This window comes from Cupressus sempervirens, unplaced genomic scaffold (assembly GCF_028749045.1).
Source record: "Cupressus sempervirens isolate cs-2001-9-10 unplaced genomic scaffold, ASM2874904v1 CseChr00c100005_01, whole genome shotgun sequence".
NCBI lineage: Eukaryota > Viridiplantae > Streptophyta > Pinopsida > Cupressales > Cupressaceae > Cupressus > Cupressus sempervirens.
Window position 1 is genome coordinate 2272141 of NW_028322203.1, and position 25035 is coordinate 2297175.

Consider the following 25035-nt stretch of genomic DNA (forward strand, 5'->3'; position numbering starts at 1 on the left):
AACTCGGTAAAGTATCTCATCCACATACAACTTGAACAAAGACACTCCATTGTTTAGTAAACCCATTTAGGACTATTCTCACTAGCTCGTCATCACTAGGAATATCTCCAATAGCTGCTAACTCATCCTTGACAAGTTTGAGCCTGGTGAGGTAACTTGTGACATCTTCTCCCTGATTCATCTAGGTATTCTTTAGCTTCTCTCTGAGAATCAACTTCCTGTTGGTGGTAGCATTCTGGTATAGATTCAGAATGGCATCCCACATCTTCTTTGCCGTATCTAGTTCTGCGATATGTGGAACAATATGATCCTTGACACCATCAAGGATAATCCTCCTCACTTTGGCATCATCCTTTCTATATGCTGCAAGCTGGGTTGCATCCATTGGTACAGGTACAACACTAGTAGCATAATCCTTGATACCATTCTTTTCCAAAAATAAAGAAATTCTGGCCTTCTAGACACCAAAATTTGAGGCACCATCCAATCTATCATGATCTCTCAAACCAGTTGAAGCCATCTCAAGGGTTTAAAGCAATAATAAATCTAAAGAGATCAAAAAAAATTTCGTAGGGCAAAACTCTTCTACCCTTAACAACGCTCTCATACCATGTGAAAAATTTAACTATTGCAATCACTGATTATTAATCTCCTATCATAAACGATTATTAAACTGTTGAAAATTAATTCCCAACTAATATCGAAAAATAACACAACTGCAACTTCACTTATAAAATACGGAAAGAAATATGCAACACAATGAACACAATATTTTCAGACAAATTGTCCCTGAAAAAACCCCTAAGGGAAAACCAATTTTACAAATTAGAAATTATATTAAACTTCAGCAAATCAAGAGATACAAAATTCTTTGCCTCTTACTGGCAGAATTCCGACAACCTCCTAATTTATCTCGATGATATTCCCCACTGCTATTCCCACGCTAACACTACACCCTTGCTAACACTACAAGACTGTTTGCTAACACTACAAACGTTTCTCCAAATTTCATGTTCTCCAAATGCCCCCCTGACCTCCTTTTATACTACTCCTGTTGGTAAACCAATGGCCAAGATTGATTTACAATCGATGGTTGAGATTAAAACAACTTAACAACCCTAACCAAGTCGGTTTCTAGTTGTTTCCAGAAGTGGTCAATTAATTAACAAATATTTGTTTCCAATCTAACCAATTAGTTAGCAAAAACAATTACTTGCTAAATAATAGCAAATGGACAAACAGCTGTCCAAAGCTAACAAAACTAACAGCATGCTCAGATAATCTCAGCCCTGCCATTGTCAATACCAGTGGAATTCCCTGGCATATTTTGTGGAGGCCACTAATATCTATTGTGGGATCAAAACTTGCGTGGGCACTATCTAAAGCCCACTCACACAAGAATTCTCGTGCCTTTTCTTCTGGAAGACAAGATATCAGATAAGGTCATCGTTCAAATCCTTGTTGTAAAAGTATACGAGTCTCATTCAGATTCCTTGTGGTAAGAAGAATCCTGCTCTGTGCTGGAAGTGACGCAAGGTCACGAATAGGCAGAAGTCTTTCCAAATCATTTTGCTTCAATGCATTGTCAATAAAAAGGAAGACAGACTTAGAAGAGCGCTCTTTGAAATATGTGGTCAATTGTTCCTGACCTTCATTCAAGCTCCTCAAGTTAAGTTTACGGTCATAAAGGTCTTGTAAAATCTGTTCTTGTAGAAGCTTCAGATCAGCTTCTGAACTATTCTGTTGCATATCAACTCTACAATGTTTGTAGTTTGTAAGATCAAGAATGCTGAAAACTTTACTGGCTGAAGTAGTCTTTCCCATTCCACCTTGGCCATAAATAACCACCACTTTACTGATTTACCTTTCATATCTAGGATCTCAGTAGCATAATTTCTCGCTTCTTCAATGCCAACTATAAACTCAATATTAATTGATTAGGAGTTATGCTTAAAAACAAACTACTTACACATCTGCATAACTTGTTTTTGGAAAAATGAGAAAATACAAATAGATAATACTTGTAAGATTAGTTCTTCACTCCTCAGACCACCAGTGGAACATTTTCCATAAACAAATCATTTTCTAGAACAAGTTAATTGAGTCAATCTGAAGGTTTAGGTTCGCCAGAAGATTATTTTTTTATTATAAAATTTGTTTCTTATTCAGATTAATTCAGCACAACGACAAAGAGCCAAATAAGAGAGAAATGGCTACCTGCTTTAGGAGATCTTCCCTGGGAGGGAGGCAATGTCTCTGGAATTCTACTCAAAACTTGTTCAGCACAGCCATTATCGCTCCCAATGAGAGCTCCGAGTACTCATGCCCAAGTTGTGCTTGTAAACTCCGCAAATCATCAGCCGCAACCGGAGCACCGAAAAATTTACTTACCGGTCAAAAGTAAATAAATATTTACTGTCATACAAGAGTCGAAATACGAACATCACATGAGAAAGGAAAATTAGAAATGTATGAAATTGAATTTACTTGGAAAGCGGATGAGATTGCATTTGCGATATGCAGAGGAAGGAGGCTTCTACTATGAACTGGATGACCTTATTCAGCTTCTCTCTATCATCCAAATGATGATCCAACTTCTTCATGTATTTTGCAAGGGTACACATGTATTTTAGAAGTTGAATACATTCATCTTTATTGGAAGAAACTTGCTCGATTCTTTCCTAACACAGAACTTAAAACTGAAAGCGCTAAAAATGAATCTGCGCTGCTTGCTTTGAGACATCAATTATTAATTTGCGAGTTTCCCGGTTTAGAATCGGTACAATGTTGTCCTGCAGTCACATAAATCGATAAAAAGTCAATACTTCATTCCTAGCAATACATTAAGTGCGTGGATTAGCGATGAGGAAATGGACTGCATGCATCGAAATCTTTTTCCCCAAAAAAGAAAATTGGTTGAATACCTTATGCGCATTAGATCTCTGCAGTATATTATTCAATAGAGTACCAGCAACCTACCTCCTTGCCCATTTGAAAAAGGTTAAAAATTAAGAGGTTAATTAACCTCCATGAAAGTTGTTCTAAATGTTCGTGCCAAATGCAAAGAAGTAATGGCCACAATGCCAATGCTGGGGAATAGATAAAAAATGTTGAACAGCCAAGAAAAACGTGATTGACGGGCCCATAGCCAATCTGACCATAGATAAGGCATGTAATTTGTTTAACCAAGTTTTTTTTGTTTTGCTGACAAGATTGCCCTGAAGCTAGTAGGTTTAGAAGGATTTGTTGTGACAGAAGCAGGGTTTGGTGCTGATATTTGTATAGAGAAGTTCATGAATATAAAGTATAGATACAGTGGTTTGAAGCCTCAATGTGCTATTTTAGTGGCCACAGTAAGAGCTCTCAAAATGCATGGTGAAGGAGCAGACGTGTCTGCAGGAAAGCCACTAGATCGTGCTTATGTAACAGAGAATGTAGCATTGGTTCAGGCAGGCTGTGTTAATCTAGCCAAGCACTTGGAAGACATCAAATCATGTGGAGTTAATGTTGTCGTTGCTATCAACATGTTTCCCTCTGACACAGAGGCTGAGGTCAATGCTGTGAGAAATGCTGCAATAGAACCTGGTGCCTTTGATGCTATTGTTTGTATGCATTATGCACAAGTGGAGCAGGAGCAGTAGATCTTGGTGTTTCAGTTCCGAGGGCCTGTGAGAAGCACAATAGATCTTTGCAGTTTTTGTACCCTTTGAACATTAGTATCAAAGACACAATTAATTTGATTACCAAGTCATATGGAGCAGCTGTAGTCGCATATTCAGAGCAGGCTGAGAAGCAGATTGAAACATACACCCTGCAAGGGTTCTCTGGACATCCTAAGACGGTATTCTTTTTCAGATATTGCTTCGTTAAAAGGGGCTCCTTTTGGTTTTATATTACCAATTAGAGATGTAAGAGCTAGTGTTGGGGCAGGATTCGTCTATCCTTTGATAGGAACTATGAGTACAATGCCTGGGCTGCCTACATGACATTGCCTTTTTGACATAGATGTAGATACTGCAACAGGAAGGGTCCTAGGTCTATCCTAGGGATGTGTAAAATATATTGTGGCTTTGTATGTGACACTCGAAGTTCATTTCATTGGAATGCTGAGATGAATGGAGGTATGATCAATAGCTGAATTGAATAAAGGGCCATTTATTAGAATATTCAATCAATGCTAGGCACTGACGGTGGGCATAGATACAGACTGTAAAGTGAGCCTTGGAGCATGGTCTAGGATACAAATTCAAGTGAAGAGTTGCACGCTGGGGCAGGTCTAATAGAACCATATAATGAAGCATGGTGTGTTGTTGAATATTATGAAGCAAGTGGCACTATTCTCAGATTGTTACTGCAACAATTAAGCCCTGATAGTGAGCATAGAGGAAGAACATTAATTTGTCATGCAATACTTTTCCGTAATTCAAGGGCTACTCAGGTGCTTTTAGATGCTGGAGCTAATGTTGACTTTTATGTAAGATTAACAAATGGACATGAATTTCAACCTATTGACATGGCATTAAGAATGGGTTATCAAAGTATTTTAAAGTAGTTGATAGAACATGGATGTGATTTGGATGCAAGGACAGAAAGTGGTGAAACTGCACTTATGTTGACCATAAAGTCTAACCATCTAGAATGCTTTAGAGAGTTGTTATTTTCATGAGCTGATTTGGGGCTTAAGAATAAGAAGGGAGAGACAACTATTAGCTTATTTCTTACCCCTAGGAAGAGAGACCATTTTGAGGTGGTCATGTTGGATGCTACCCTAGCAAATTGTTTAAAAGGAGAAGGGTTTAAAACTCTTCATTATCCTGCATGGAGAGGGAATATAAAAGCAATATAGAAAATTCATGAAAAGGGGGATATATGCTGATTAATAAAGTGATGTAACTTGAATAAGTAATTCAAATATCAAAGTGAGATCAACTATGATTGATTATTCAATCTTCCTCTTGAAATGTGTAAGATCTAAATTTCAAGTCATACTGGGTTAATTTTGTAGAGGTTAATTAACCTCACCCAAATCACGTATTTGGGAAGTAGTTATTAACCACAAAGGGGTAGTTGTTAACCTCAATGTTTATAAAAGGGATTGTTTTGGCTTTGTAATGGGACTTTTTGGATTTTAGAAAAAGGGAACACTATGCTAAAATTTTGATCAGAAGATGATATTTGGAAAGTATGTACAAATTTTTTCTTTGTAATCAGAAATTCCTCTTAGGTTCTTGGTGCAAGAAAATAAAGGAACGTGCAATTTGAGTTCTCTCCTTTCGAATCTAAATTGTTAGAACTATTGGTTCTCTTTGTAGTGAGCATTCTCATGGTATTGTGTAGATGTTTATGAATCTTTGGATCGACATTGTGCTAGTAATAGTTTTCAAGCGTAGATCTTGATTGTTGTTATTAGAGGTTTTAGGTTAATCTAGGAAAGCTTTGAAGTCGTGTGATGCACTTGTCATCAATGGATTTCTATTTATCTTTTAAAGTTTGATTTCACTTTTATTTGAGAAACCTCAAAATTATATCATATGAGGGAGCTACCCTGCTAAATGTAGAGTAAGGCCGCATATCAAGGGCCTATCCAACTATTGTGAACAATTTTCCACGTAGACTCCGTTGGGCCATTTTTAAGTGACAAATCTATTTATCAACATATTTTTGGTGACTCTGCTCAAGACCGAAACAAGAAAGATTAATCAGTCACCTGTGATGAAACAACAGGGTATTGTTGCATGAGAATGTGCTTCTAGTTCTCCAGTCGAATCTTGGTTTCCAAGACACGCAAAAAGATATTATTTCAGATTTGAACACTCTAGCCTGGAGGTGTGGAAAAAGTACATAGCAATATCATCAAGTAAATCAAGTTCTAGAAGAAGAAGAAGAATTTGGGAAAATCTTGCAAAGAGTTCCTATTGGTGAAAATTTTGTAGTCATTGAAAGAATAGTTGTTGTTCCAAGAAGAAATAGGAAAAATCTTGGTCACATCCAAGATCAAGTGAACAATAACCAATAACATGGTTGATAAAAGGTACCTTCTCTTGAATGAAGCTTGGTGACTCTATTTAGAAGAGTGAGTATTGGCGACTTTATTTGAGGTTCGAATTCAAAACATGGTTTGGTACAAAGGGAAAGGGGAAAGTGATAGTGATAGTAATAGTGACAAGGAATACTTCTCATACTCAAAGAAAAAAATTCCTAATGAACCTCTATAGATAAATTTCTTGAAGAATTTCTATGGTGGCAGGAGGCTAGATCCTAGAATGGTTCACCCTTACTTGCTGCAAATTTTTCAAAAGATTGAAAAAGCAGATAGAAAAGATTATGGATCTCTTTCTCATGATTATGATTCTTTATTTGAAAATGGTTCAACATATAAAGAAGGCCTTTTTGAAAAGTGCACTTCATCTAAATCAACAATGAAGAATAAAAAAAGTATCTCTCATGCACCTTTGTTTGAAAAAAATCAGATTTTTATTGATCCTAAGTAGGCGAGCTTCTTGAAGAGATTCTATGATGGGTGGAAACTAGACCTAGGAAATATCCAACCATCCTTGCTCTGAACTTTGCAAAAGATAGATGAAAAAGATGGTAAAGATAATCAGTTTTTCTCTCACCAGCCAAAATCATTTTTGAAAATAAGTTCCACATGTGAGCATAATGAATAACTTTATCAAAAAAAAGATTTATGTGAATCGAGGATGGACAATGGTGGTCAAAAAGGTGTCCCCATGCTTGCACCTATTGTTCATCAAAATCATACTTCTGTTGATCCTGATCAGGTTGAGTTTTTAAAAAGCTTCTATGGCAATGCATGCCTAGATCCTGACAAAGTTCATCATTCTTTACTTCAAATACTACAAGAACTTGAGAAAGAAAACCCATGCCAGAATTATCTCCTTGGTAATAGAACATCTCTCTATCCAACTATTAGAAAGGAGTCATCTAGATCTGCATACATAAAAGAAGATGGGGATTTTATGTCTAATCAAGAAGATGGTCAGGAAATGAAGTCTATAAAAGAAGAGGCATCTGCTAATGTATCAAGGCATGACTCCAAAAATTTCAATATCTAGGAGAACATATTCAATCATCTCAATCCTAATGAGAAAGAAAAAGAAATACTGAAGGTTTCTCAAGGAATTGCACAACATATGGTTAAAGATGAGGAAAATATGGATCAAGGTGAATTCAATACTACTTTTATTCCTACTTGATGCCTCAATGCTTCAGATGATGACTTCCTTTATGGAGAAGACCTTCCTATTCATTCACCCCTAATCATTAATGATGAGAACTCTATTACTGAAGTCGATTCTTTAGAATAATTTTCAAAATATTCTACCATTATCACTGATGAAGAAAGAACCTCAAGTGAAATCTTGCAAACATTGTTGATGTTTCCTGGATCATTGCTGCAAATGTACTAAGCATTGCCTATAATAAGGTATATCTTTTCCATATGCAACATCCCCTCATTTATATTGAGCATAGGTTATTGAATAGACATGTCTTATCAATAATCTAATAATTAATTTATATAAACTTAATTATTGTTATATATATATCACATATAATAAGTTTATATCTCACATAGAATTATTTCTCATATATAATTACATGCATATCCAAAGGGTTATCTAACATAAGCTACCAAACATTAACACTCCCTCTTAGCAAGGTAGGATAAACACAAGACAAATATTACACCGATGGTAATATTAGGAATTTAAGGATATCTCAGAAGTTTTCCACAATTTAATATTGCATATGATATGAAGAGTATTGATCTCCAAAATATCAACATATGATATTTATCAATTACTCAAACTAGGGTAGATATCACATTTGAGATCAACAATCTTGATCTCCTAGAATATCAACATCTGATATTCATCAAGTATCCAAAAAAAAGGTTTGATATCACATTTGATATCAAGAGTATTAGCCTCCTAGAATATCAATGATATTCACTGATTACTCAAAAATATTTAGATATCACATTTGATATCAAGAGTATTGGCCTCCTAGATTATTAATGATATTCACCAAGTACTCTAAGAGTAATGGCCTCCCAGAATGATGAGATACAAGACATTCACCATTTACTCAATTTATTAGATCTCATAATACAAGTTGATTATAAGATTGTCACTTTACAACTTCTCCCAAATACAAGTGATGATCATTTGGAATTCGTCACTTCCTCATGATGTACACAGAGGTAAGCCCATTAAAAACTCATATTGTCATGGTCCTCTTGACCGTGATAACTTATTGATCATTATAGAAACCATCTCAGCATGGTTTACTCCATCTTAAGTCTTCTCCTACTGAATCTTAATCTCCCTCTTTTCCTACAAGAACATTCTTGGAGGAAACTATCAAGGAAAATAGCTCATATAGAGATATAAGATAAGAATGATAACATTAGTTTGATGTTTAGTAATTCAACTCATGCATATTACTAACATAAATGATTATAACATAACTCTTTATTTTTATATATATAATTAAGATATCATAATACTTAATTTTATTCATAATATAATACTTAATAATAATCAATTCATTTCATATCAGATATCAACTATATATTATGAATTAATTCATATAACATATAGCATATCAGGTATATATTATATGAATTAATTTAATTATAACATTGGAATAAAACATAAAATATAACATACCTTCACCAAGAATTCAATTGGTACTTGTCGTCTTTCAATTCAATGTATTACATAGGGAGTTGATTTAAAATATATTATTACCTTTTTGGTTTTGTACTTACTAAACTATTTGGTTATAGCCTCGATGCCTTGGGTCTCATGCAAATTCAATGAGTAGTCCTCTATCTATCACAATATGAAAATGAGAGGTCAAAGCTTTCAGGCAGACCACCTGACAAATTTTAATCACTATATTACTATGAGAAACATCTTATTTTCATGGTAAGAGCTAGTTTCATAACATGAACCAAAAATTCTCTTAACAAACATTTCTTGACTTGAATAGAATTTGATACTTCTTTCATCAAAGTAGTGCTTGGTATAAATGCCCTAAAAGCTCATCCTCTACAATGTGGATTAGCGAGTGTAAGAAAAAAATACCAAATGCTCTCGATGTCTAGAAAACCACTTTTGTTGTCGTCATTGATGAATCTCAAAAAAAATTCAGCTTGGAGAAATTTTCAACAAGTCTGTGAGTAGTACTTGTGACAGTCTGCAATTTGATAAATGAGGAGATTCGAAAATGAAAATGGAAGGGTGCCAAATCGAATTTAGATGGACTTCCATATACACCTTTGCCTTGGTTCATGATTTCCAGCTATGCACTCATCTCTTAGTTGTTTCTTTCTAATTCTTCTGGAATTCCTTTATCCATCATGACCTTAGTTCCCAACAAGATCCAAAATTTTGTGATTTATATAATCTCTTATCATTCACAACCTCCATAATGTTTTCCAATAGTACCTTTAGTACGGATCGTGCAACCATTAATAGTCTTAGGATCCAAATTTGAGATCCAATTTCTTTAATACACATCAGTATTGTATTGTCAATTAAAGCAACTAGAGTAATCATGTTTTGTAGTTTAAGAGATCCTTCTCACAAGCAAGAATAAACCTACTTTTATACCATGTTGATGTTTCTCGGATCGTTGCTGCAAATATACTAAGCATTACCTATAATAAGGTATATGTTTTCCATATGCAACATCCTCTCATTTATATTTAGCATAGGTTTTTGAATAGACATGTCTATTCAATAATCTAATAATTAATTTATATAAAATTAATTATTGTTATATATATATATATTTCTTACATACAATAAGTTTATATCTCACATAGAATTATATCTCATATATAATTACTTGTATATCCATAGGGTTATCTGATAGAAGCTACCAAACATTAATAGACATCTCTGTTAACTTTTGAGATTGAAGTCTTTACTTTTGAGGATGTTGAGGAGTTTTTAGAAAGTGGTATGATCATCACAAGAGTAGAAGATTATTTTCAAGAGAAATATGATGAGTTGTCAAGAAATCCTTTTCAAGGTTACATGCAAGTGGAATATGAAGCTTTCCCATTTTGTGAAGATGGTAATCAAGAAGAATCAATGAACCAAGTCTGTGGAACTATTGATTAAAATTTAATAATAGGTACGATGGAAATGGGAATTAGAGATAGAAATCAAGTAAAAGAAGATGACACATCAAGTTCTCACTCTTCCTCATGCATGAAACCTAAATTTGAAGCATTCAAGTTCACATGTGGAAACTACAATAAAGAAAACATTGTGATGGTCTCTCACACTAGAGAAGTACTCGGTCTTGAAGAAATGTGTTATGATCTAATGAATAAAAAATGTGAAGGTAAAGGCATAGATGATGATGCTCTTTTAAAAGAATTTCCCTTACATCAATATCAATTGATGATCAATTCTCCTGATCAAATAGACTCATTAGAGCATGTGTGCACCAAAATGGAAAAGATGAGTGTTTCTTCTTTAAGTGATTTGATGAAAGAAAAGGAAGAAATACATCATGAGAAGATTCAATGTGACAAGGATGTGCATTTATATTGGAATAATTTCATAGAGAATACAAACAAAATCATTCTCGTGGAAAAGAAAGAGTGTCTAGTGTTAGAAATAAGTTCAGGAATTCATGATGATCAATCACTAGAAATTCAAGTAGAGGGCTTGCCAAATAGAGGAGAAGATCAAAGATGCATTCAGAAACTTGAGAGCCTTATACTTTAACTCTTTCAAAATAAATTTGTGAATGGCATGCAACATGAAGTAGAGTTGATTCCGAAGTTAGAGATTTTTGATGAGACATGGCTATTTGGACATGTGAAGCATATTAGGAATCTCAGAATTGGAATTCAAAGAGCGAACCTATACTTGAGTCCACAAGAACATGAAATTTGCCACATGTTAGCATGCTATGGTATTCATTTTCCCCAACCAGTGAATGGTTTTGCATGATTATATCTGAAATCATTGGAGGTAGGGAAACCTGCCTTGTATATAGTCTAGATAGGAGTTTTTGTTGTGCTTGGTCTTCCTTTCTGTTCTCCTATTTTTGGTGTTTGTTCCCCCTTTCCAAAGTGGTTCCTTGTGTGACTCTACAACCCAGTGGATAAAGCATTGTTCTAGTTTATCTGGATTTAAGCTTCATCCTTACAAAGTCCTTGTCCCTAGATAGAGCCAACTATTCCCCAAATATCAAAATTGCCTCATTTCCTCCTTTTTTTGAGGTGTGGTTATTCTTGTAATATGCCTCATTTTAAGCATTAAAATGGTCACTTACTCTCAGATTTTTTGAGAAAATTTTCCCTCCAAATATCTCTAGCTCATTCTTAGCTTCGTCCAACACTTCAAAATTTTAAAATCTGGCTCTTGAGTAAAAAATTCTTGTTGGTCAATGGAATGAACCAAAATATGTATTTTCAACATGATCATTAACCATTAACCTCTAACAAGGTTAAGCTTAATTTTCAAAACACGTATTTCACTTTGAAAGCTTAACCATTAACCTCTCTATCAAAAGGTTAAGATAAGTTTAGAAAATTAAACTTTCAAAAAGTTAAGGTTTGGGGGTCAAAACATGTATTCCAAACCAAATCATTAATCATTAACCTTTTTTAAAAATAGGTTAATGTTCGAGTCCAAAACACGTATTTTAAAGATAGTTATCAATCTACCTCCTTGCCCGTTTGAAAAAAGGTTAAAAATTAAGAGGTTAATTAACCTCCATAAAAGTTGTTCTAAATGCTCATGCCAAATGCAAAAAAGAAATGGCCACAATGCCAATGTTGGGGAATAGATAATGAATGTCGAACATCAGGGAAAAACATGATTGACGGGTCCATAGCCAATCTGACCATAGATAAGGCATGTGATTTGTTTAACCAAGTTTTTTTTTTGTTTTGCCAACAAGATTGCGCTAAAGCTAGTAGGTCGAGAAGGATTTGTTGTGACAGAAGCAGGGTTTGGTTTTGATATTGGTACAGAGAAGTTCATGAATATAAAGTGTAGATACAATGGTTTGAAGCCTCAATGTGTTGTTTTAGTGGCCACAGTAAGAGCTCTCAAAATGCATGGTGGAGGACCAGACATGTCTGTAGGAAAGCCACTAGATCATGCTTATGTAACAGATAATGTAGCATTGGTTCAGGTGGTCTATGTTAATCTAGCCAAGAACTTGGAAAAAATCAAACCATATGGAGTTAAGGTTGTCATTGCTATCAACATGTTTTCCTCTAACATAGAGGTTGAGGTCAATGCTATGAGAAATGTTGCAATAGAAGTTGCTGCCTTTGATGTTGTTGTTTGTATGCATTATGCACATGGTGGAGTAGGAGTGGTAGATCTTGGTGTTGTAGTTCAGATGGCCTATGAGAAGCACAATAGATCTTTGCATTTTTTGTACCCTTTGAACATTAGTATCAAAGAAAAAATTAATTTGATTGCCAAGTCATATGGAATAGTTGCAATAGCATATTCAGAGTAGGCTAAGAAGAAAATTGAAACATATACCCTGCAAGGGTTCTTTGGACTTCCAAAGACATAGTATTCTTTTTCACATATTGCTTCATTAAAAGGGGCTCCTTTTGGTTTTACATTACCAATTAGAGATGTAAGAGCAAGTGCTAGGGAAGGATTCATCTATCCTTTGATAGGAACTATGAGCACAATGTCTGGGCTGCCTACATGACCTTGCTTATTTGACATGGATGTAGACACTACAAGAGGAAGGGTCCTAGGTCTATCTTAGGGATGTGTAAAATATATTGTGGCTTTGTATGTGACACTCAAAGTTCATTTCATTGGAATATTGAGATGAATGGGGATATGATCAATAGATGAGTTGAATAAAGGGCCATTTATTAGAATATTCAATCAATGCAAGGCACTAATAATGGGCTTAGATACAAACTATAAAGTGAGCCTTGGATCATGTTCCTAGGATACAAATTCAAGTGAAGAGTTGTGCGTTGGGGTAGGTCTAACAAAACCATATAATGAAGCATGGTGTGTTGTTCAATATTATGAAGCAACTGGCACTATGCTCAGATTTTTATTGCAATGCTTAAGCCCTGATAGTGAGCATAGAGGAAGAAATATTATTTTTTCATGCAATTCTTTTCTATAATTCAAGGACTACTCAGGTGCTTTTAGATGTTGGAGCTAATGCTGAATTTTATGTAATATTAACAAATTGACATGAATTTCAACCTATTCACATGGTATTAAGAATGGGTTATCAAAGTATTTTAAAGTAGTTGATAGACCATGGATGTGATTTGAATGGAAGGACAGAAAGTGGTGAAACTGCACTTATGCTAAGCATAAAATCTAACCATCTAGAATGCTTTAGAGAGTTGTTATTTTCAAGAGCTGATTTGGGGCTTAAGAGTAAGAAGGGGGAGACAACTATTAGCTTATATCTTACCCATGGGAAGAGAGACCATTTTGAGAAGGTCATGTTGGATGGTACCGTAGCAAATTGCTTAAAAAGAGAAGGGTTTAAAGCTCTTCATTATGTTGTACAAAGACAGAATATTAAAGCAGTACAACAACTTCATGAAAAGGGGGATATATGCTCATTAATAAGTGATTTAACTTGAATAAATCATTCAAATATCAAAGGGAGATCAGCAATGATTGATTATTCAATCTTCCTCTTGAAATGTGTAAGATCCAAATTTCAAGTCATACTGGGTTAATTTTGTAGAGGTTAATTAACCTCACCCAAATCACATATTTGGGAAGTAGTTATTAACCACGGAGGGGTAGTTGTTAACCTCAGTGTCTATAAAAGGGATTATTTTGGCTTTGTAATGGGACTTTTTGGATTTTAGAAAAAGGGAACACTATGCTAAAATTTTGATCAGAAGATTATATTTGGAAAGGATGTACGAATTTTTTCTTTGTAATCAAAAATTCCTCTTAGGTTCTTGGTCCAAGAAAATAAAGGAATGTGCAATTTGAGTTCTCTCCTTCCAAATCTAAATTGTTAGAAATATTGATTCTCTTTTCAATGAGCATTCTCATGGTATTGTGCAAATGTTTATGAATCTTTGGATCAACATTGTGCTAGTAATAGTTTTCAAGCATAGATCTTGATTGTTGTTATTAGCGATTTTAAGTTAGTCCAGGAAAGCTTTGAAGTTATGTGGTGCATTCATCATCAATGGCTTTCTATTTATCTTTTAAAGTTTGATTTCACTTTTATTTGAAAAACCTCAAAATTATATCATACGAGGGAGCTACCCCTTTAAACGTAGAGGAAGGCCGCATATCAAGGACCTATCCAATTGTTGTAAACAATTTGCCATGTAGACTCTGTTGGGCTATTTTCAAGTGACAAATCTATTTACCAACAATACTTATGTTGTTATGTGGGACTGATAGCAGTCATTTATTTAAGTGCTCCTAGTTTATTTTTTAGTTTTATCTTTCTACTAGTTTTAGGACTGATGGTACTGTTAATTCGACTATGGACACTATATGTTTTTTGAAGTTTAAATTTGGTATGGTTAGATGACTGGGAGGTAACCTATGGCTGACTTTTTAGTGTTTTTGTACTTTATGGTAAGCCCTCTATTTTTTTGACTGCTATCTAATACTTCAAGAACATGTACAAGTAAAGTAAAATAAGACAATTCTACAAAAAACATTAAAAAAAGACTAAAAAGATAAAATTATGTGAGATTAAAAAATTAGGAAAAACTCTAGTAATCTAGAGGGGGGCTTTCAAATTAGTTGCCATGTCCATACTTTCCTTCCTTCCTTTGTTTTGTGATTGTTGGTTCCTGTCCTAGGCAGGTAACTAATGTAATATCTAATTTTTTTTGTAATTATTAGTTCCTTCGGTAGATAGTGAAATTGTTAATTTGTTTTCTAATTATTAGTTCTTGCAAGTAATTAATGGAATCGACCAATTTTTTCAATTTGACTTTTCAAACTATCAATGAAATTTTAATATTAAATTATATTATACAAAGTTACTATAGTTAAAAATTAATACTTATGTAATTAATGGAATTGTTAAGGCTATTTTTTTCATTTGACTTTTCAAACTACCAATGAAATTTTAGTATTAAATTCTATTATACAAAGTTAGTATAGTTAAAAATTAATAATTAAAAAATGACTTTTTCTAATTTTTGATTGCTTGGAGCAAGTAGAAAAATAAATTTTGCTTGAAAAGAATACCAAACTTTTAAAGATTAGAACAATCAGCTTCCTTCTTGAAGCTTCTGACTTTGCTTCATCCTCAAGCTTCACCTCAAATTTGGCAACATTGCACCATTCTCATTGACCTCATTTATTTCAAATTTATTGTGTTAGTCTTATTGTAGTTATAGAGTATTTTTTACATTATTGTAACTCCATTTTTCATAGAAAGCTATAAAGATCATTATTATGAAATATTAGGACAAAACTTGAGGCCAAAGCTATATAGATTTGAAGCCTCAAGTCTCCTATTCTTCTAGGATAGATGGAGATTTTTTTTGTTCACCAAAACAAATTAAAGTCATATGCAGATCCACTTGATGTTGTATAGTGGTCTACTTTTTATATTATTCTTTTAAGTTGTTTATGTTTTTATTTTCCTTTCATTAATTTCAGAGAAGTGCTAGTTTGTTTACACCCAGAACCTAAAATTTTAATTTTAAATTTAATGTGCCATTGCAATTAGCATTTCTTAAAATATCATTCCAATTCTATTTCCAAAGAAAATCATCTCGAGGAAAAAATAAATAAAGATAGTGCAAATGGTAATGGTAATTTTGTCATCTAAAATAAACCACTTTGCCTATTCTACACATAAATAAAACATTGCATTTCTCCAGACTATGCAGCTCACAAATTTATGAATTAAGAATCTCCATCTATGACTCCATTGAAGTCATTTGTCTCTACTATATAAATCAAAATTGACTTATGCCCAAGCTTTGCATTACATTTCTTGAATGAGTGCAATTTTGTTGGAATATTCAAATAGGAATAATACTTATGAGAGGGTGGGGGGAGGGGGCAAGGGTGAATCAGAAGTATCACACTTTAACCAATAAAACTTTTAGGTGGAAGTAAATTGCATGCATGTAAATTCATCAAGTAAACATGAAACTAAAACATGCATCAACAACACATAACACTAGAATTTGGTAACCCAGTTCAACCCTCCAAGAATAAGAAGGTAAAAATGGGGTGGGGATGATACCCACAAAAATTACTACAGCAATGGTGTCAATAGTGACCTGGTTAGAGGATTTACAAACACTTTACATGAAGTGTCACCCTGTTAAAGGATTTAATCACCTATTTAAAGGTTCTATGAAATAGCTACTAAGCTAACCTATCACCATAGCATTTTCATTCCAATACAATTGCTAGAAAGTATTAGGTACAATGAACCTGATAGATTACAATCCTTGATTGCTGAATGTAGGCACTTGTTCTACTTTCTCTGATCTTGATCCTTTGTGATCTGATAACCCTTGTTCTAAAAGTAGATTTCCTTATACATCCTTATATATCTGCTCGTATATTTTACAATGAAATTTCATCTTCCTTATAAAGACATTTGAGGATTTAGGGTTAGTTATGGATCTACGATTCATATTCAATCTCTATTTGCCGCTCATTGTTTGCACTTCTTCCATTGGTTGCATGCCTTCATCATTTTTCTTATTGGTTGCATGTAGATTGCATAGGAAAGATAAAAGATTTGATCTTATCATTTAATCTTTCGAGATTTACCTTATGTCGGCTACAAAAACTGTTTGCATCATAGTTTGTGCAATTACAAACTCTTATGCTGATATTCTGAGTTACTCAGCTCTTGAAGCATTACTGATGCTCGGTGCATGTTGTTTCTTGGATAACTCGGCACCTAAACAAAATTGGCTTACTCGGCACCTTGTGTTACTCGGCACTTGAATAACTTGGCACTTGATATTACTCGGCACCTACTCTTTGCTCAGCATCATCTATGACTTGGCATTTGAATATCACCCGACACTTTATTCTGCTTGGCACCTAAAGTCATTCGACACTTGAACTTTACTCGGCACCTGATCTTCACTCGGCATCTGAAAACTACTCGGCACATGAAGATCACTTGGCGCCTGAAGTCTTTCCTAACTCAGCTCATGTTGTGGCTTGGCATTCATGGTGTACTCGACTCCAATATAGAAAGTAGGTAAGTGTGTTGGCACTCAAGTGTCAAAAACCATTATGAAGTTAACAAATTTATTATTTGCAATAGCCTGTAAGTCCTCTCTAAATATGAAGGTCCAAAGAGTAGGCTGGAATATCAGAAGCACAATGGAACTTGAAAATACTCTGAAGCCAGGGAGGGCCCTCAAGACTATAGGATCACTAGATGTGGTTGCTATGATGGGAAGTAGATAGATTCTCCTATCCCATTGTAGAGATTCTAGGGTCCTGCCTTGCCAATCTTGAGTAGTACTACTTACAAACCCCAGAATAAATTAGTAATCAACAATAAAAAGTGATGATAATAATATCAAACACTGTAATTCGGGATGACTTCTAGATAACAATAAGTTATAGCACAATTGCAACCCCCAAGTCCATCTGAATAACACGCCCATTCAAAAGCACCCATATATTCATATAGTATATCTTTTAACCTTGAGCTATACACCATATATATGCACACACACACCAAAAATGTAATGGGAATCCAATGTAGAACTTTTCTTCCCCTAAAAGTCCATCCTGCTTTTAACATACCTGTAATCTATTGTTACAAAGAAGCATTCAAAATTCCCACCCACCAATTGAATGAATAGAGTTAGATAGTGTTCAATGAGCCCATGTTGAAGTGAAAGACATGGGACCTCCAAAGACATAAAAAATCCATGATGTGAAAAAGTAGAGGATTAAGAGAACATGATAAATGCACTTTGTTTTAATTACTTACCAAATGGGTTGTTTGATGCCTTTGACAAAATAATCATGTGCAAAATACCCATGCGCTAGCCTACAACTCTCACTAACAAGGAGAAACACTCTATTCCTAAATTTGCAAGACATGCAACTCCAAACCAAGCCTATATTGTCAAACTCAAGATTAGATGTCTCAATTATCAAAGAGCTTTGTAAGGCAACCATGGCATAATTCTCAAAGGAAAAATCCCCACAAGATCTCCTAGAGCTCTCACAATCATTTATAAATGTTTTCATTCTCAAAACTATAAGATTGAAAATTTGGAACCAATTCTATTATGTCAGAGCTCCCCTACATCACAATCATCAACATTGGCATTCCTTGCAACTGCATATCACGTCCCCAAAAACTCTCTCTTCAAACTATGTTGCAAAGAATTTTATTCATAAAAAATAAATGTTGAAGTCGAGACAATACAAGTGTGTTGCATACAAATGGTGTAGGCATTCAACATGCCACATACATAGCTTCCAACAATCAAGTCATTCTAATTAGAAAATAAACTAGCACTTGCACCAGAAAGAGGTGCAAGGGGTACATCAATAGATGTTTTTCTCTAAAATCAAAATTAGAGAGATGTAAAATTAAAGGAAGGATTTAAAATTGATAGCATAAAATTTAGTTGTTATACACAATTGAGTCATGGACACACTAATACTCTCTTTGGAGTTTATAAAATTGTACAACTTTAAAATTTTACTTACTGTATGACATCCCAATTAAAGAGTTAGTTTGAGTTGTTCAATTTTTTAAATATATTCTTTTTTGTATAAATATAAACAAAATTTGGGCATATTCATGGTCAACGAGAAAAAACCTACAACTGAAAGGAAAATCATGTTAATTGATAAGAAGTGCATATGAGTAAATGGTTTAAAATCTAGAACTAGTGTTTAAAAACATTGAAAAGGTCACTTAACATACTTGAACTTGTCTACTTTTTTTTTTTGAGTGAACATGTTTTTGAATTCAACAAATGTCAATCTATAGAAAATAGTAATGGATTACTTAACAAGAGAAAAAAAGAATGTAATAAATGAAATAGGAATAGTATTAGAATGTCAAACATTACCTTTTTTCCTTTTTTTGTAGAAGTAGCTTCATAGATGTGGTTGGTAGGAGAGATCAAGTAGATACATGCTTCTTCTTTCTTTCTAATAATAGTTTATGGGTTTTTTTTTGCATCTTTAAAAAGTGTTCAAAATAGAAGTAAGGATCTATATCAAGTTTGATGGATTTGACTCTGGAGATTTTTGTGAAGGTAAGGCCTTGTCTTTTAGTTCTACCTATATAAATTATAGCTCTATCTAGGGTAAGGCCTTCTGATTTGTGTATAGTGATAGCCCAGTCTATGGTGAGAGGCAATTGTGTATGATTTCCTCGATATATGGGTTGGATTAGAAAGGTTTTTGGGTATCTAGGATCTCAACATGGACCATTGTAGCTATTGAACTCTACTTTAACATATGAAGGAAACTAGGGAAATTTAGAGTTTATTGGATACTATATCTTATACCTACCCTAAGAGATACATTAAAAAGACTAGTTGTGACCCAAAGGTTTGTTGTGAAGATAACACGTTGAAGTTTACATAATAAAACCTCTCTAGATCATTGGTCATCGTCAACAGATTACTCATGCTTACAGTATAAATTTATGGTAACTAGTACAGAGTGCAATTTGGACATTTAGTTCTTTTAAATTTTTTTTGTTGTGGTGCTACTTTTACATTTCTAGCAAACAAATGTATTGCTTGGTCAAACTCAATCTATTAATTTAGTGTGAGGTTGTTGTCTGTGAGAGTCATTGGGTGATCCCACAATAGTAGGTGCCACTTTTTGATTGTATTGATTGTATTGAAGACATCTACTTGAGAGATCTATTATTTGGATAGGTTATCAAGCATTAGCCATAACCTTAAAAACCAAAATAAATGTTAAATCTAAAGAAGAAAACCACTAACATTATTTACCATGTATGATTTCTAATATAAAATTTTATAATTTGAAATGATTTGATATTGTGATGTTTAATAAAATTCAAATCCATTATGATTGATTTGAAACTCAAACATTACATAGGAAAAAAATATTAATTTAATTGTTTGTATCATTAGACAAATGAGTAATAGTTATATACAAAAAATAAAGCCCCTTGTCTAGCTAAGTTATATTTGCTTTTAGAGCATACACTATTAAAACACATAAAGTCCCTAAAATATATTTATCTATTCAACATGTATTTTATGAAAATTAAAAGAAAATATAATTTATTATATGCAATTAAGTATAAAGAGCTCTACACACATTGGTAGACTCTTTGTAGAACTGGATTTTATTAGTTTAACACCTACTTAAGGTAGAACTAAATATTTATTTTCTAATTTAGAATTAAGAGTTTTAAAATATATTTTTATACATGTACTAAATGAATATATTTCCACTTCCATATATTCTTTCAATGTAAGTATCATCTCCATTTGTATAAGAGGAATTATGTAAAATAAAGTAAAACTTTCATATCCTGAATAATTCATACATTCAAGAGATTATATTACAAATTTCTATTTTATTATTTTAGTAAATCTTTATGTTAACCTGCATTCTATATATTAAGAAATAAAAACTTTTTAAATACAAAAATAATTTTTTTAATAAATAAAATAAATATTTTTGTTCACATTACAATTTATAAATAGTTTTATTATCATTACAAAAAAAATGATTGTTACATATTTTTGTGATTTATTATTGATGCTTATTCCTTACTTATCTAGCTATCGTTCTTTGCATGTTATGTTTTCAAAAGAAGAAATCAATTGTCATGTTTTTAAGTGTCGGTCTCTATTTTGATTGGGCATTGATGTTGATTATAGGGACCAAATTTCAATATTAATGAGGATGAATTGGTGTGCATGTGAGTCAAAATAATAAAATAAAACCACTTTTTCATGGTATAGCCTTCTTGATGTCACTTTTTTTGTTACAAAACTGATGCAAATGTTATTCTGGACCAAAATTCACAGAAAATTTCAAAGGAGTCAAAATCTAGACAATCTGTTGTTGGAACAACTTTGCTGAACCTTGGAGATTTTGCTTCACCGCTTGAAAGCACAAAATAGACCACCAAAATTCCCATATCTTGTTGCATTGGAGGTTGTTGATGTGTGTTTTATGACCCACCAAACAATAGAACAAAATACAAAAGTATCTTATCCTCTCTTGAATAAAGTCTCGTGTATGCTAAGATTGCTAGAAGATCATACAATGACTTCAAGGTTCCTCTAATGCCAGGTCTTGACTGTGGATAAGATCAGTGGTTGATGTGATTTGCTGATGATCACAAGGGGCCTTACGTGTTTATTCAGATTCATTTCAAGCCATACTAGATGTGGGAGCTATCTTAGGGTTTTGCAATGAAGTACTTTTTTTGGAGTTTTCACAAAATATGCATAAATTCAATAAGATAGGGTTTAGGAACTATGTTCTAATCCTAAGGGTAGTGATAACAACAAATAGTATTCTACTGGACAAATTTCTCAATTTATCGAATTTCGCTTTGCCAAGTTATACTACAACTAAGCGTGAACTGGTGCAATCTTCAAGGTTTATGCCAAAGATTTTCATATCACCGCATACACCATCATAAAGAACAATGTATACAAATGATATAAGTTAAGCATATGCATGAAAGGGGTTCAGGCTAACTTTACAGGACGAGTTAGAATCATTAAAACATCAAAAGTATGAACCAAAGGAACTCATTAATACACCATCATATTCTTCATTGTAATCACCAAACATTGACTATGCTAAACTTAATCTAATTGAAGAAATTTAGGAGAACAAGCAAGCACTAAGACACGTCAAGTATTGACCAAACTCCACTGAAAACTTTATTATCTCAGTAACTCATAGCAACAATCTCATAAAAGTCTCTCTTTACAAATGAGAAATGAGGCTTTTATATAGGTCCTCAATTACAATAGGTGGCCCAAATGATCACAATAATCGATGGCAAAGATTGTGCCGCGTCAGCCCTAATTAGGGTTAGGGCAAAGGAAAGGAATCTACATTAATGCAACAAGGAATCCATTACTGTAGCGGGTAATAAATGCCCACTATGCATGCTCATTTAGGAAGGAGTGGGGTGCACTAATATCCATCATGCATGTACATTACTCAATAAATGCTCAATCTTCTTTGAATAAATTATTCTTGATTCCATTCTCTGAATGCATAGAAGTTTGACTTGGATACCTCAGTCCTTCATCAAAGATAATTGGATGCCATGAAATGATGATGGAGGCCATGTAAGCTTGAGTCTTTTCCAACTACATCATTTTAACTAAGATCCAACTTTGACTAACTTTTCTAAAAATCTCTCTTCGAACATTCTTGTCTTCCATGTACTTGCTTGAAAATTTATCTCCCTAAAATGGATTGGAATCCCTTGCTGATGATTATGTTACTCTAGAATTTCTTCATATTGAACTTCCTTCGCCATGTTCTTGGATTTTTGGATTTGAACTTTGATCTTTGAACCTTGAATGTCTGGGATCAGATCACTTAGTACTTTGATCTTGGTACTAGAATTTTGGATTTGAGCATCTTTCTTGAATTTCTAGAACTAGAGCTTTCTCCTCCTTTTTCTTCAAATGATTTCAATTCAATCTTATGCCTTTTCTTACATTTTGAAGAATTCCCCCATTTTTAATGATCATCAATCATTTTTCCAGTCTTGGGTAAACACTTGAAGAGGGTGAAATTCAAGGTCTAGAGGAGAAATTTCCAGCACTTAATCCTTTTTCATTTTTCCATGAAGGAGAAAGTTTCCAACACTTAGCCATTTATTCTTCCATGAAGGAGGAATTGCCAACACTTAGCCAGTTTTTCTTCCATGAAGGAGAAACTTCCAACACTAGCATTTTTTCTTCCATGAAGGAGAAATTTCTAACACTTCGCCATTTTTGCTTCTATGAAGGACAAATCTCCAACACTTAGCCATTTTTGCTTCCATGAAGGAGAAATTTCCAACACTAAGCCATTCTTGCTTCCATGATTTCTTATTCTCTTGCTCATGGAAATTTTGAGTGTTCATGGATTTTGTCCATGATGGAAGAATTCCACAACAGCCATTTTTCCTATAAGGTGGGATTTTTCGAGTGATCGTGGATTTTGTCCATGATGGAAGAATTTTACAACAACCATTTTTCTCCAAGGTGGGACTTTTTGAGAGATCGTGGATTTTGTCCATGATGGAAGAATTTTGCAACAACCATTTTTCTCCAAGGCTGGATTTTTTGAGAGATCGTGGATTTTGTTCATGATGGAAGAATTTCGCAACAACCATTTTTCTCCAAGGCTGGATTTTTTGAGAGATCGTGGATTTTGTTCATGATGGAAGAATTCAGCAACAACCATTTTCTCCAAGGCTGGATTTTTTGAGAGATCGTGGATTTTGTCCATGATGGAAGAATTCCACAACAACCATTTTTTCTCCAAGGTGAGACTTTTTGAGTGATCGTGGATTTTGTCCATGATGGAAGAATTCCGCAACAACCATTTTTCTCCAAGGTTGGATTTTTTGAGAGATCGTGGATTTTGTCCATGATGGAAGAATTCTGCAACAACCATTTTTCTCCAAGGCTAGATTTTTTTTAAGATCGTGGATTTTGTCCATGATGGAAGAATTTTGCAACAACCATTTTTCTCATTATTTTCATGCCTTTCTACTTTTGGATATTTCATTGGTGATTCTAGACTTAACCATTTTTTTCTTGATTGACTGTCATGCTTGTTCATTCTTTTGGATATAGACACATGTACCCTTTTGGCTCTTTATCAACCATAGCTCACTTGTTGTAGAAACAAACCAACCAAAAATATACATTCTAAAAATAGTAAGTTGTCCCAAAGTCAAAATAAGCCCAATCTGAGAGGCGGTGAAATTTACTAAAAATAGACTTATTAAAAATGGACTTTCTAAAAATAGTAAGTTGTCCCAAAGTCAAAATAAGGACAATCTGAGAGGCAGTGAAATTTACTAAAAATAGACTTATTAAAAATAGACTTTCTAAAAATAGCAAGTTGTCCCAAAGTCAAAATAAGACCAATCGGAGAAGCAGTGAAATTTGCTTAAAATAGACTTATTAAAAATAGACTTTCTAAAAATAGTAAGTCAAAACAATCAATTCTCAAACAAGCAAATAATTTCCATTCACAGAGCCACATGGACAACACTTTCCACATCTAGCCAATTTTACCAATTCTCATTTAAAAGAGGGAACTTTAGAAGATTGAGCCCAACACTGCCAAGAACTAAAGCCAAAAGGACAAGACCAAGAGACAAAAGGAGGCCCCCCAATTTGCCATGGGGCGATGGTGTGAAAAGCCCACAACAGAGGTGTCACAAAAGAAGCAGCGCTTGTGGTAAGTTTGTGTGCATTGTATCCCAATCCATGTTATTTTTTCTAATTGTTTTGAGTTTCTAATTATTTCCTCCAAGTTTTTATGTTTTATGCCCATTCAGATTTCCATGTTTATTCGAATCATTATTTTCCTTAATGGTATCTTGGAGAAATATTGGAGATGGAGCCACCATAGGGATTATCTGTTTGTTTATGTTTCTGATTATTTGCTCCAATTATTTCTTAAAATTTATCCCTATCCAGATTTTCTTGTTTATTTGTACATCTAAATCATTTATTTTCCTTGATGAGCTTAGAGAAATATTGGAGATGGAGCCACTGTACAGGGATTCTAGTGCATGTGAAATTTGCTTCCTCATTCATTTCTTCTTATATTCAGGTCACTTTGGGTTTTGAGGAACTTCAAACAACGCAGATAGCATTTGACCCTGTTCAGCGGATTTTGATTCCCTTATCATGCATGAAAGGGCCTTGTATCGCAGATGCAAGTTTTATCGAAGAACCTTCAAAGAGATCAGAGAAGGATTCTTCAGATGAGGATGGGAGTAATTTTTCCAAACGATCACCACTCAGTAGCGAAGAATGTGAAACTCCTGAATTGT

At 33.8% G+C, this 25035-nt stretch overlaps 2 pseudogenes; both read left to right on the forward strand.

The window, feature by feature from the left end:
* The first annotated feature begins 2209 nt into the window (after positions 1 to 2209).
* On the forward strand, positions 2210 to 4171 carry LOC149527925 (formate--tetrahydrofolate ligase pseudogene; annotated as a pseudogene).
* Positions 4116 to 12792, forward strand: LOC149527926 (formate--tetrahydrofolate ligase pseudogene; annotated as a pseudogene).
* The last annotated feature ends 12243 nt before the right edge of the window (positions 12793 to 25035 follow it).